Genomic DNA, 12,824 nt, shown 5'->3' on the forward strand with positions numbered 1-12,824 from the left:
TGCCCTCAGATGGCTCTAGGTGAATCCCAGGCTCAAATTCTTCACTGTCCTTTGTGGCATGGCTTGTGTGGGCCTGGGACTCATGGATTTGGTCCCCTGTTATACCACTTCTTGCCTGGGTGGTGTTCTGTGCTGATTTCTGTGCCCCTGTTCCCTCTGACATCCTGACACTGACCTCTGATGTGTATGGAAGGGTGCTGTGTGCTGTTGGGTGGAGGCTTCTTGTACTCTCCATGTGGTACTAAAAATAGAGGTGGTGGTAATGCCATAACACCAGGTCCAGCATTGGACATGTCCCAGAACCCCAATGGATAGGCTCAAGTTGGCTGATGATGTGGTCTCTCTGCCTGAAATGATAACTTTGGGGTGGCCCGGCTTTATAAGCATCGCAAAAAGCATGTTTCATAAAAACATCTTTCAGCCCACCACCTTCATAGAGGAACGGCCCAGGGCAGAAGAGTCCTGAGGGTGCAGAGAGGCTAACGCAGCTCCACAGCTCTCTGTGCTGGGTGACATTATGTATGGGGACAGGAAAATAGACCAGTGTCCCAGCGTGAATCAGCCATCCATTTACATGCAACTTGCTTCTCCGATGGTACCAGTTAGTCCTGCAGGGTGACGGGCTGAAAGCATAAAGGACCAACTCTCCTCTTGTGACAGGACGTTTCATGCTAGGCAGTTGTGACTGGCTGGTGTTCACAAGAGAAGAACAAGGCTCTGGATCTGGACCGAAGAGCTTTGCTACTGTCTAGGTTTTCAGAGCTAAAGAGCTGGTAGCTAGATCAAGACTGCTCAAGCTGTTTGGTTTGGAGATTCAGGCTGCATCTCTGGAAATTGAGGAGGTGAGATACAAGCAAGGATTTTCTGATGTGATGCCTTTTCAGCTTTGGCATTGCAATTCTATTGCAAGTGAAAGGATTTTTGCTGGCTACTGTATGATTCTCTACTGGCTTCTTTTGGCAGCTGTTTTATTCTGAAATTTGTGATGGCATGGTTGTGCTGTGGCTGTGCTGACTGCCTGCGAGCAGCTTTGAATGCAGTGGCAATGTTGCAGTTTGAAAAGCTCAAAGAGCAGTGAAGCTTTTAAAGGTCTCTAAGAGATCTCCAAAACTGCATAGCTAGAGGATAGAGTCCTTACGGTACCCTGACCATGAAAGAGGCTGTAGCAGATTTGAACCATCACAGCCATGAGGAAAAACAAACAAACAACAACAACAACAACAAAAAACATACAAAAACTAGTTACCCAAATAGCAAATCCATCAGGGACTAGGATTCTTTACTCCTGCTGTTGATGGAGCTCCTTGCATGGCAGAGGAGCCACCATCCTCCAAATTAGAAACCAAGTGAGCTGAAAAGTTTCTGGATTGACTGCAACTATCTGCCAGTAACGTAAGGCAGGGAAAGGTTAATTTCTACGTAGTATTTTCTACAGTAAGAGATGCAGCTTTGTTTTTTGATTTTGTTTTTCTTTTTCATTTGCTCCATGCTAATTCAGCATGGCTGTCTGGAGGGTGGGATGGCATACACAGGGGTGGGGGGGAAGAAGAGGTGTTTTGGGTGAGGATACAATGTGGATGTCCACCTCCGCAGGATGTCCTGCAGGGCATGCGATTCTGTGGCTGGCCGTACCAAACACAACCGAGCTGGGACTCTGTCCCAACTCTGTCCCAGGCAAGGCGCTCCTCGTGGCAAGCATGGGCCAGGAGGATTTGCTCTTGGTACCCAGGGCTGCTTCTTCTCAGGAGTTACCCTGCTGCAGTCAGTCCCATTACACGTGGTGGTATTGTCAGACAAATGAGGAGGTGATGACTTCACCTGTGTTATAACCTCTGCCCTGGGTTTCTCTTAGCCCCGTCAGTTGTGAGTCACTTTTTATAGACAAATGCATGCAAAAGAGAGGAATACAGGCTAACGCCAGTACTTATACGGGTGTTTGGATAGCAGGCTGTGTTTGCAGAGCAGAGACAGAGCAGTTGCACAGTCCGTGTGACTGGTTACTCCTAAGAAAATCAGTCCAATATCTGTTTATCCACCTGACGTACAGCTGTAGTCCAATGACCTGACTCTCCATAGTTGCTTTTGCTATGTAAATCTTTTGATTTTCTTTCTGTATTTGAACACACATCTTTCCACCTCCTCTACTGCATAAAAAGATTAAATTAAAAGCTGTAAGAGCATCACAGCTGTACAGCTGTATTTTCTTGGGAAGGGGAGGGATGAATAAAAGATATGTTTAACTTGAAAGAATTTAATGAGGTTACCAGTGAATTTTGTTTAAGACTCTTCTCCATGCTCTAAACCCAGAGCAAGCAATGAGTGGTAATATTACTGGCATAGCAGCAACTCTGCTCGAGGTCTGTGTTGGTGCCACACCACCCTGAAAAAAAGTTCTTTACCCATGTAAGATCTTACAGTGTGGTTTGCACCAGGAATTCTACCTTATAATTACCTCATCTGAAGGTGAGATGAGGGTATATCTTTACGACAGCAAAGAATTGTACCTATAACTGTTGAATAAACATATATAAAGCAGTAAAATCATGCTTTTGCTGTTTGGTCGCAATTGCGATAGTAAGGCAGCCCACTCCAGAGGTGGGGCAGAGGTTCTGCCCCAGTGCAGTCCTGAGCTAAGATGGCAGACAAAAGGTAGGTACAACTGCTTGTCGGGCTCGCACAAGACAGTTGGAAATCTTTGTTTATAATTCAAGTAATCAGTGACGTAAGTTTTTCAAACTCTTCTTCCTTGGGTTGTTTTTACCCATGATATCACTGATTGCAACATTAGCATGACTAATCCCATGCATGGGATTTGTATAAGATGTCTGTTTCTTCCAAGGTTGGACTGTTTGTTTGCACCGTGTGTTGTAATACTTCACAAACAAGAAGCAGAGCAGGCCCAGTGCAGAGGTGTCTGCTCTTGTCGGAGACAGTGGCTTTTCTTCTGCTCAGGCTCACAAGAGACAGAAGGAAGAACTAAATGCATGAGACACCTTGAGAAACAAGTGTGCAAAATCCCACTGCTCCAGGTGAGGACGCTTTACTTTGTGCAAACAAAACTGAGCTTCAAACACTTGGTAAGAAGCGCAGTGTCACGTCTTGTTTCTCAGCTCAGTGTAGGCAACAAATGAGTCACACCAAAGGCTCATCCATCAGACGCTAAAAGATGTCCTGCTGGTGTGCACTATACTTGTGGCAATCCCCTGATACAGCCCAAGACCTGAGAGTGCTGGTGAGCCAGTTCCCTGTTGATCTGCCTAACCCTTTTATGAACTTGCTTGGGTTGGCTCTAGAACTTGGCAAGAAGTTAGTCCTGTATCATCTGAAAAAGTACTTCCTTCAATAAATTATTGTGTGCTAAATGTCAGCTGCAGTTTTCCTGCCCTCTAAACTCTAGGCCAGTGTATCACACTGTGATAAAGCTTGCTGGTCTTTACAGCTCACAGTTTGAAAGGTATAAGGTTTCCTTCTGGCTAAGTATGCAGTCAATAGCTTGCATTTCAGACATCTTTTGTCATAGTGTAAGTATTTATGGCAACTGTGCTTTGCTGGAGAGTTTTTTCCCTGAAGGTCAGGACAGTTGACGATAAAATTGTGTAACCCTCCTTGTGCTTACTGTACATCTGCACTTTCTAATAAATGTTTGCTTACTAGAAAAATACCCTTGGAGTAATTTGACAGAACTAAATGCTGCCAAGCCTAATTGTTCAAGAAGTTGACTTAATCTCTCTGATTATTTGAAGGGTGGTTCAAGTTGGGTCCTTTCCCTCTGCCTTCTGGTTGTGATCCTTTATGGTGTACTTGGGTTTGTGACAAGGACCATTCTGCATAACTATGAAAACAAAAGGCTGGATGTTCTTAGCACGAAGTTCTCCTACACCCTGAAATCAGACACTGGTGATCTTCAGGAGACTACAAAATACAGAAGGGTGTGCAATAAAAACAGCAGGAATTGGAAACAACTCCCTGGCACCTTATCTATAATTATTTATAATAGTATTCAGACACTACCCACACTTGGCATAGGTACAGTCTTCTGTGAATGAAGCACCCACTTTGAACCAGTACCCCGGGCAGGCAGCACCATTCCTGCGTTGCTTCTCCATGGAAATGCCTCATATGGGACAAGTTTCTGTGGGTCACTTCCTCATTTTGCTCTTCTGCTTGTACTTGCGCAGATTCAAAGTTACTTTGAGCGTGAAAAACAGGCAGCGGCCACGTAGCTCTTGAACTGGTGTAAATAGGAACGCAGTCATGTTGGAGGCTGTGAAGCCTGCTCAGGTTAGCTGAGGTCTGGTCCTTCTGTGCTGGCATGCTCATTAAAGAAACCAAGCAAACCTGAGGAGCAGTTGAGTTGAACTCCCTGTGTTCTCCTGGCTGCTTGGAGCATCCCAAAGCCCAGCACATATTTTCCATTTGGAAAAAATCCACAGGCAGTGGTAGCAGGCTGTGTAGATAAATATCTACTTATTTAGCAGGCTAAGCAGGAGTGTTTGTACTTGTCTGCCTTTAGGCTGGCCTGGATTTTGTCACTGTGATCCGCCCTTCCTTCCCAGCTACTTCCTTCTGCACTTCAGTAATGCGGGATATGGCATCACACTTGTGTTTGTCTTTGGAGGAGTAAACAAAACAAAAGGCCAAGAGGCAGCTACTTAAAACACATTCCTCTGCTGTGACTGGGGGAAAAAATCTCTTCTTTAGATATAGGCATCCACTGTTCGCATTGCTTGCCCTACTGGCAGGGGTTATGGGCTTTGTCTGCCTCACTTAGTTTGAGTCTAGCCTGTCTAATCTTTCTGCTCTATTTTTGAGATGCTTGATGTGCTGTCCCTTCCTCCCACAGATCATGAGTTGCAGCTGCTTCCCACAGCTCCAGGAGCTGATAAAAAAAAAAAGATCTGGTACAACGGATCAAGGTACAGTGATAGACAAGAACGCACTTGGTCTTGATAGGGCTTGCTTTATCTACCAGGCGCATTGCAGACCTGACATTGAGCTGAGAGGCAGCGGCAAAGGAATGTGTCTGCCCTCCAAGAAGGAGGGAACCTGACCAAGAGATGCAGGGCTGCTTGACTTGTAGTGGAAAGGAAATTGCTCTGAGGTGCTGCAGGGGGCGGTGACTTCTCCTGCACCTTAGGATGACAAAGCAGCACGTCTCAAACTGAAGATAGTTACAGCACTTCTCTTTGACTTCTCCATCTTCCTGTGACAACCAGCTCCTGTTTTCCCATCTCTGCTTTCCCAGGAGAAAAAGGAACGAGTCAGTTCCTGAAGGCAGAGTTAGGAGAGGTGGCTGCAATCTCTGGGTCCTGGTGCTCCACCCTGAAGGCTTTGTCCTGCTGGCAGCTACTGCACGTTGCTTACTGTTCCTTGGCTTGTGTAAACACTCGGGGAACTTCAACCTTGCAGCAAACTTAAATTGCTGAGGAGTTTCTGGATGTGTAGTGAAAGCCAAAAGTTCAATACAGACCCTTTTCAAGGGTTTGAACATGTAAGGAATGGGCTTGTTGGTTGAATCGTTGTGCATTGGAGATTGAAATCAATTGAAGCTCTCTGCTCCTCTCATTTCCCAGTACTCATCACACTATTAAAGCTCTATTGCAGTGCAGTCCAGTGGGTTTTGAAGGACTCAGGTGTAGAAATAAAGCATTCTGTATGGGAAATATTTGTGCTGCTGCTGGTGAATCTCCCTCTGTTGCCAAGCTCTTCATTTTCTGGCATGATAGTGGCAAGTCTGATTTTAGCACTGTTTCCAAGCTGGTGCTCAGGACAGGCTGCTTCTCTGCATCACTCCTGCTGACACGAAGAGGGTTTATAATACACAAATGCTTGCTGTGATGTGTTTCTACATGGGAACCTTCTCTCCTCGCTCATTGGAAGGGTTTGCAGCCCTTTTGCAAGGTTAGTTTGTTACTGGGGAGCTTTTTCAGCTGCAGATCTTGGGGCATATGGGGAGTCCTTGTTCACAGGTCTTTAGATTCTGGCCTGAAAGAATTTTATCAGCATTGGGCCAAAATAGCCTGTGTCAAAGACATAAAGCTGGCTCAGCAGGAGCTGCTGCCAGCTCTTCAAACCCAGGGAGGGTATTCTGGGGCAAGATTCCTTATGCACCCCCTTCCCCTTCTTGTCCAATATAAGGCCAAACATATTCTTTCTGGTTAAACTCCTCTGAGCCTGGAGAAGTCAAAGCGTGAAGGTCACAACACAGCCAGTCCCCAGGAGAAAGTGCTCTGAAAGGTGGGAGCGCTCTGAAAGGTTGGAGCTTCATCCTGGTGCCGCGTGCCTGCAGCATGCGGGAAACTGCCAGGGTTGGACAGTGACTGGTGGCTGTGACGGCGGTCGCTACATGGCATGTCAGTCACAGCTTGCCCCCCCCCGGGGTGCTGGGCTCCTCTAAAAGACGATCTGCAGCTCAGAGGGGGAGATGTTGATCTTCCACTAGCTCTTAGGCTTCTCCGGCAGCACAAATATAATCAGTGATGGGGAGACTAGAAATTAGTGTGCAGTCCTGCAGTGTTTTTAGAGGTGGAAGAATTTTGCTTGGTTTAAAAAAAAAAAAAATGCAGCCAAGGCTTTTAAGATGTTTCTCCAGTGGATCACAAGCTGGCCAACAACTATATGAAAATAATGCTTTCTGTTGCTTGTGCCACCTTTCTTATTGCTGTAGCTTGGTTGTCAGGGAAGGGGGTCCACTGTGCAAATACAACATGAACGTCAAAGGAAAAACACTGTTCTTATATTGCTGTGACTTTAATGCTCCTACTTTCCCTTTAGTGGTGATGGCAACACATCCCAGCACAAGCATGTGTTGTTATGGTAGTGCTAAGAGAGGGGAAAGAAGCTGCAGGGGAGATGGTTAGGAGGATGCTACAGAGTTAATGCTCATTTGAGACAGGGCTGCCCTGACCTCCTGCTAATAGATGTTCTGTTGAATCTTTCCTTTCAGTATGTAAAGGCAGCAAATGTAACAGATGCTTTGTTTTGTTCTGCGGTCTCCCCTGGTTGTGTTGAACTGTTTCCGTCTATGGTGTGCAGAAATGGTGCAGAAAGGAGACCAAACGGCATCCCTGGGTCCTCTGGAGGTGCAAGACCACTGGTGCATAAAGGTTCTACAGCAAGGAGCAGACTTGTGCTCACCTGATCAAACTCGGTGCTCCCAACAGGAGCTTCTCTGGAAAGCTCGACCTCCTCCTACCCTCTGTTAATCTGCATGCTGAGGACTCAGGTGGTGCTGGATGGTGCAGCATTACCCACTCTGACCAGTCCTGTTCCACCATCAGGGTCTCTTCAGTGATGGCCCTGTGAGCAGGGAACTCTTTGCCCCAGAGGTCTCTGCTACATTCCTGTGCACGCAGCACACGCTTGCCTGGTACTGATCTCCATGCTGTCTGGGTTCATGCATTCGGGAGCTCAGCCAAGTCTGAACTCTGTTCACCCCTGTGGGAAACAACAAAGTTCAGGGACTGAAAGCAGCTGCATGTACTTGGTCAGTGACATCAGCAGAGAGACTCCGTTTGCTTAGCAAGCACCTAAATTTAAATAAAACTAATGCCTCTGGAGCCAGTGTTTGGGGCTAGCCTGTAATGTAGAGAAGAAAGTTCTTATTCATGCCACAGAAGGGGGAAACCTATGGACAAAAGAGGTGTGTGTATCCAGAAGGAGCAGCTCCATATCTGGGGTCACCTATATTAGGAAATATTTTTAAGGTGGTTTTGATCTACATTCATGCAACAGATTTGAAGGTCTTACAGTGCCTTATGATGCTAGAAACAGTGCAAGTGGTCAGGGACAACTTCACAGGTGACCAGAAAGATGTCGAGGAGGTTCTGCCCAGATTCAGCTTGCCAGGATTTCTCACTCCTGAATCTTTCTGCCCCTTTAGGCCAGTTCTGGAAACAGGCATGTCTGAACTCCCTTCCCTCTACGTCTCTTGAACAACTGACCGAAAGCACCGAGACCTTCACACAAAAAGTGACAGTGTATTCCCCTGGCATTCCAGGGTTAGCTGTATCCCTGTGTCAGTATGTCTCTGTCCCCTTGTCACCCTTCCCTCACCATTTGAGCTAGATGAATAAGCATGATAAGCTCCCCAAACTCTGTCAACCTTTTCTGGTTATTGCTACAGTCAACTCATATGACCTTCCTCCCTGTTTTCAAGGTTCTGATAACAAGCTTCTAAGGACAGCCTAGTGACCTTTGGCTGAGCTTCCTCTTCAAACTCTGCTGGCTTTTGCTTCATTGTCTAGTTGTAACCCAGCAGCAAAGATCAGTTCTGATACAGACAGAGCCTGCTCCCCTCTCCTTCCCCCATTTAACCTTCACAGGCCAAATCTCTCCCAGTTTGCTTGAGCAAATTTGCATGTGGGACAGTGAGAGATTTACCTGAGGTAAAGGTTTTGTCCTACTGTCATTTTTCTTAATTCCCTAAGAAAGGAAGGTAATCAGAAAGGCAGGTGGGAGGGGAAAAAAACCAAACAAACAACAAAAAAACACAACTATGGCCTATGAACAAATGGGTTTGGCACAGATGTGAGGATGAAGTCATAAGGAGGAGAGAAAATCACAAGCAATATCTACCCATGGAAGCAATGGGACCATCACTGTCATCAGGTGAGCTTCCCACCTTGGTAGACCTAATCTCTTCTGGGGTGTCAAAGCTGTCTGGAGCTGCCTCCTTTCACAACAGCAATGAGGGAGGTATGGACAGCAAGTCTTAACTACATTGATCTTTACCTGTGATTTTTGGTTCCTAGTAGCTGCCTGCTTAGGTTGCTTAAATCTCTGCTGTGATCTCTGGATGGAAAGTGGCAATTACAGTGCGTCTGTCCCATCCCAGCTGGTTGGGCTGACACCCTCCAAAGTATTGCAGAGTTGGTTGCTTGAGCCCCTGTGTCCATCTTCAAGGTGTATTGGCATGGGACACAAAACAGCCATGGAAGACCCATACTGTGGTCAGGAAGACAGGATGACCTTGCTCTGAGAGTGCTGCTAGTGACTGGGTGACCTGGGAGCAGTTGCTGGTTCCACCTTAGATAGCATGCATTGCCTTGACCAACTCCATTTCTCTTTGTGCCTCTTCTTTACGCTGCAAATATTTCTCCCCATCACTGATCTCACTGAGAACCTCAGCTTTTGCATTAAAAAAATGGTTTCACCGTGGCTGTCTAAAGCCTAGCACTATCCCCCAGTTGGCATATTCTTAATGATGCAAAAGTATGAGCAGAGACTGGTGTGTTCAGTATTTTAAGTATTAATAGGACACGTGAAAAGTGGGGTTTGCAATACTGAAGGTAAACATTCAGCTTAGTTGCTAAACTTAGACCCACTCTAGGAAGAAGTTCAGTGCTTTCTGAACTGGGCTCGAAGTCAAAGGTTAGCTGTAATTTCAACCCAACGTGGTTGCCTGTTGCCTTGTACACAGCCACTCATAAACTGTGCTGCCAGCATAGGGCTCTTGGTCATTGTGATAGAGGTAGCAGATCCTGGGGCTTCTGGTCTCATCCTGATTCATGGTCACACAAACTACCCCCAGGGAATTACCATATAATGGTGAGAAAGGAAAGTGGAATTGGAAAAGGTCTGGAACTTGTTTCTATCCCTTGTATTTACACCCCTGGCTTCCTCATGTAACCAACAAGCCCAAAAGCTGTTCCTTTCAGGAGCAGCTGCAGCTCTGTCCTGATTCTGTCTACCACATGTGGACTGCGAACTGCCAGAGCCTTGTCTCAGGTACATGTCAGAGGTGGAGGGGCTGCAGAAGAGTCAGAAATTGGGTATGTGGGAGTAGGCTTCAGTGCTTCTCTGAGCCACTGTATACTGCAACAAAGACCATGCTTGATTTTTAACACATGCCAAATGGGAAGTCAGCCCAGGAAGAAAATCTTATGCCCACTTTCCTTTGCAACCTCATGCTTCGGTTTCTTAGCACATCTTAGATTTCCACCCAAGGCAAAGAGGCCTTAAAAGGGGTTTGGGCCTACTTATTGGAGGCAATGATCTGAAAATGGCATTGCTTCCATTTATCTATTCATACAGCACCTGCATGTCTCAGTGCCCACAGGAGGACTTTGCTTACTGTAGGCTCCCATGGGCATTACTGCTAATCATCCAAGCACGTTTCCCTAGAAAATGCTTCCAGTTATATACACATAACACAGATATAATAGTGGGGGAGAAAGGCTCTTTAGCTTCAAGAAAAGCAGAAGGATTTGATTTCTATGAAAGCTGTATTCCTAAATTTCTCCAATGATGGGTTTTGAGTGGCCTTGATGGATTACATGTTCAGCTGTTCCACCTCCATTGCACTACAGACACCATGGGACATGTGCTCATTTCAGCATTTGTAGGATTAACAGCCTCGTGGACAGCCCCCTTCAGCCAGAAGCTCACTGAGGGAGGACAATGCAATCGGGTGATGTGAGATCTTTATTGTCTGAAACTCAAGACCTAGTCTCGGTCTGATGCCTTCCGTGGTAAATATCCACGCCTGCTATCGCAGAAGAGGAGGAAATTACAAGAGGGAAGGCTGAGTTTGTGGGATGTGGTGGTAAGGCAGAGGATGAAGACGTGGGCCGCAGTCGCCACCTTGTGACTGCTCGGGCCCGTTCCCAATTGCTGGAGATAACGGAAACGACACTGAGCCTGATTTTTAGAGTTAAAAGCCTCATTTTAGGTTCCAACCCCAAAGTCTCCTTAAAAAATCCAAACACCCCTTTTTTAGTGTCCCAAGCCTCATTTTTAGGGCTGAAAACCTCAATTTCATGTTCAAAAAATAATTCTTAGAGCTCCAACACCCCATTTTTAGGGCCCAAAGCTTTACTTCAAGTGTCCAGCCCCCTTTTTGACAGTCCAAACCCCCATTTTCAGGGACCAGAACCTCAATTTGGGATACAAAGCCTTCTTTTTATCACCTAAACCCCCATGTTTTTGGGCCCATGGTCTCATTTTGGGGGCCCAAAGCCTTATTTTTAGGGTCCACAGACTTATCTTAAGGTGCAAATCCTCCTTTTTGGAGTTCAAACCTTATTTGAAAGTACAAACCCTCATTTTTAGGGCCCCTAGGCACTCTCCCCCTAAGAGTGACTTTAGAGAGTTGGGCGTGTATAGGAACTTGTGAATACCCCACTGTTTCCCATATTTATATTTCAATGATTTGCAGAAATGTGCTATTTCAGATTGGCCAGTTGCCCCCTTCACTACAACGTAATCATTCCCCACTGGTACTAATGCTTTATTTAAAACTGAATATGTTGCACCCGTATCCACCATAAGTTCCACCTCTTTTCCCTCCTTCCCCAGCTTCATTTTTATAACCAGCAGTTGAGGCAGAACTACTAACATTCCTACATCCTCTTTCCCTGCTCATTCAACTTCAAACAGCTCTGTCAGATACTACATGCCACACCTTTAACACCTTCGACAACCCTTTTAACACTTCTTTTATCTTTCTCTAGCCTGTACTTCTCTAATGCCAACACCGAAGGCTCAGTCAGGGGCCAACTTAATTCCATACCTTTTCCCTCTAAGATGCTGAAACAGCATATCAGTATACAACGTTTCATCCTATTTTTCTTCTCGCCTCAAAAACGTTAATTGCAAGATAGTGTTATAGTCGATCGATCCATAAAGTGATCCATAAAGACCCATTGCAGCACTTAATATTGAAGGAGCATCTGACCAAAAAGGAAGGCTAAACCACAAGTGTTAGTGACTTTTTGTTTTGGGTTCCTTTCCTTCCTTCTGGAAGAAAAATTAAATTTTTTTTTTTTAAAAAATGCTCAAAGCAAAATTTTGGGAATCTTACTGAATGATACAAAATACTTGGAAAATTGAGGTATCTTGCATTACATGTCTTTTCTAGTGCTTAACACAAAGTTCTCCAACACTTAGTCTTTTTAACAACGTAAGGCTGCGTAGGGTTCAGAGGTCTTAGAAATGATGTTGATAATGTGTATCAGTTGAATATGCGTATTTTATTAAGCAACACTGTAAGAACTGATAATGAAAACTAAGTAATTTATGCCTTTTTATTCTGAATTAAGTTTCATATAATCTAAGAAAGCAAATCTATGTATACTTTGCCCAGCAGTGGATACAGAATAAAAAAAGCAACTGATGGAAACAGAATAATTTAGCTGTAAAGTTAACTTAAAGCATGAGGAATATTTTTTTTTCTGAAGTGCCCAGATGGCTTGCTCATGAAATTTTTATTTATTTTTTCTAATTTATACAGATCAGCTGAACTCCTAACCTACTAAGTAAGGATTTCCTTTCGTGTTTTAGTAAGAAAGGGCTGGTATCTTCCATTTGGGGGAGACAGTTTTCCTTCACTCAAGATGGAAATTTGATGAGCCAAGCAAGAGGTGATGTAGCTGGAGGACTTGTCATGGATATAGACAATTGCTCAGTAATGGCTGTGGACTGCGAAGACAGACATTACTGTTTTCAGATAACATCTTTTGATGGTAAAAAGTAAGTATTCTTACATTACTGTTATCTATCTGCTAAGTAATAGTGTACTCACAATTGCTGTAGCTGTGTGAATGTGGTAGAAAATACATAAAAAGGTTTGACTACATTATGTGAGTGCTTATTATATGGGAAAAGAATTTTGTTCATTTTCAATTGAATTGAAAACATGAGACTTTTTACTCATTAAATGTTGACTGTGCTCAGCATGTATGCAGAATCTTCAGACTTTATTAATTTGTTGTGCAATGTACGAACATGAAAATGGGGTTTCCTGTCTAAATGGAATTGAGGCATTTTAAGTAGACAAAACTTTCTTTTTCATTCTCCTCTTTCGGGTCTTCAATCTTACAGGC

The 12,824-nt window shown here is 44.8% G+C and overlaps 1 pseudogene across 1 annotated transcript in view; it reads left to right on the forward strand.

Moving 5' to 3' along the window:
• The window catches only part of LOC310880058 (DCC-interacting protein 13-alpha-like), a 33,271-nt pseudogene that overhangs the window by 10,561 nt on the left and 9,886 nt on the right, over nucleotides 1-12,824 (forward strand). The window contains exon 2 of the transcript XR_014589239.1: nucleotides 12,233-12,471. The product of XR_014589239.1 is annotated as a DCC-interacting protein 13-alpha-like (transcript). The remainder of the gene's footprint in view (nucleotides 1-12,232; nucleotides 12,472-12,824) is intronic.

Source organism: Anser anser, assembly GCF_964211835.1.
Source record: "Anser anser genome assembly, chromosome: 12".
Classification (NCBI taxonomy): domain Eukaryota; kingdom Metazoa; phylum Chordata; class Aves; order Anseriformes; family Anatidae; genus Anser; species Anser anser.